At 49.5% G+C, this 1,974-nt stretch overlaps 1 pseudogene; it reads left to right on the forward strand.

Annotated features, from left to right (window-relative positions):
* Window positions 1-353: 353 nt before the first annotated feature.
* LOC128052218 (glucose-6-phosphatase 3-like) lies at window positions 354-1,577 on the forward strand (annotated as a pseudogene).
* The last annotated feature ends 397 nt before the right edge of the window (window positions 1,578-1,974 follow it).

Consider the following 1,974-nt stretch of genomic DNA (forward strand, 5'->3'; position numbering starts at 1 on the left):
CAAAATTAAGAGGCTTCCAAATCCGTCAGCTTCCAAATCAATAGTGAATGAACTCAAGCATGAGAGTCTTGAGCTGGGGGGAGGAAGGCACGGACCAATTAACCAGTTGGGTGTGCAAACTTAGGGTCCCGCTTCAGCACCTGCTGGGTATGCCTGGCTCCACAGAATAGGAGTAGCCCCTAGCCTTCTCGCCAAGAGATCTCAAGATATCTTTGGAGGATAGCACCACCGGAGGAGAAAGGTCTGGTCTGGAAGGAATCTTGCCCTGGATATTACATATCCATCTTCACAGCAGCAAAGGAGGGATGCACCACCTCAGACCAAACCCTGGTCAAGCCAGCTCTTTGGTGGCCATGGAGTCCATGCCAGGCACAGGGATCATGATAGTTGAGGTGCTGCAAACCAGCTGCCCTGATTGGAGAACGTGTGGCTCTGGATCACCTTTCTGGGACACTCCAAGAGTCTCTTTCTGTTCTCCATCCCATGGCCTACTATTCCTCTCACCAGGTGGGCATCATGGTGGTATGGATCAGCCTCTTCACCAAGTGGCTCAACCTCCTCTTCAAGTGGTTTCTTTTTGGAGACAGGTCCTTTTGGTGGGTCAATGAGTTTGGGCATTACAGCTAGACTCCAGCCCAGATTCACCTGTTCCCCTCTTCTTATGAAACTGGTCCCAGCAGCCCTTCCCACACTGTTCTTGTGGGAACAGCCCTCTGGTCCATAATGACAGCTATCTCTTCCCAGGTGGCCACTTGGATCCATAGTCATTGGGTGAGGGTGATACCTAGCTTGGCTTATTGACCTTCCTGCTGGCAATTGGCTTGTCCTGGGTTTTCCTCTTAGCATATTTCCCTCACCAGGGCTTGACTGGCCTAATAACTGGTGCTGTCCTGGGCTGGCTGTTGCCCCCTGCGTGCCCATAGCATGGAAGCTAAGCTCCTACGGGTTGCCCTCACTGGCCTTCTTGCTGGATGCCAGGGATGCCTATTGACTCTCTTTACACTGGGCCTTCATCTTTCTTGGTCCATCAATCTAGTCTCTAAGTGGTGTAAATGGCCCAAGTGAGTACGCTTGGACAGCCAGCCCTTTGTCTCCCTGAACCTGGGTCTGGGCATCACCCTGAACTCTCCCTGCCATGCCCAGCTATGGTGGGTACACCTGGGACATGGCCAGAAGCTAGGTTGCCTTGCACTGGCCACGGGGCTGCTGGGTCCCTCGACTGGCTGGGCTACCCTCATCAGATCAGCCTTCTCTACATCCACAAGCACACTCTCTGGCCACACCTGGCCCAAAGCGCCACCAATCTGCTCTTCCTGACTCTAGACCCTCTTACTGCCACCTTCTCTCTTATGAAGCCAATACTCCTGACCTCCATTCTCTCTAAGGAAGCTCTGGCCACTTCCAGGCCCCACCAGACTGCTCCTGTTGAATTTTTTACTTTTCCCATACCTCATCTCAGTCCCCAGAAAGGGCCTTCACTCTCCCAAGAGAGAGAAGGATGGTCCTCCTGCCTTCCCTCCCAAATATCCAAAGAACAAAGGCAGTGGCAAAACCATAAGGTTCCTGGAACACTGTGAGGGGCTCAGAGTAGCCCCAAGAAAGCCCTTCCAAACTTCTGAAAAAAAAGAAAAAGCGAGAAGGCCAACAATGTAAAAAAGTGAAGACCTTGGAGTTCCTTTAGTGGTACAGACAACAGATATTTAGAAGCACACTGTCATACCAAACAGTATAGGAATGTTCAGAATAAAGCTCAGAACTGTCTGGATGGCAAGTAGCTATGTGTTTTCTTAAAATATCTGATTACTCAGAGGCTAAGGTAGTTCATGCTTATGTACTGGGGAAGCAGCACTACTACCAGAAATTTTGTTAAGATAATAAATATATAGTATTTATAGGTGATACTGTGAAAGAAACTAACCATACAAGAAACGCTTTAGGAAAAGAAACATAAGAAAAGCATTCAAAGAGAGGTTA

The sequence above is a fragment of the Budorcas taxicolor genome, chromosome 1 (genome assembly GCF_023091745.1).
Source record: "Budorcas taxicolor isolate Tak-1 chromosome 1, Takin1.1, whole genome shotgun sequence".
Lineage (NCBI taxonomy): Eukaryota > Metazoa > Chordata > Mammalia > Artiodactyla > Bovidae > Budorcas > Budorcas taxicolor.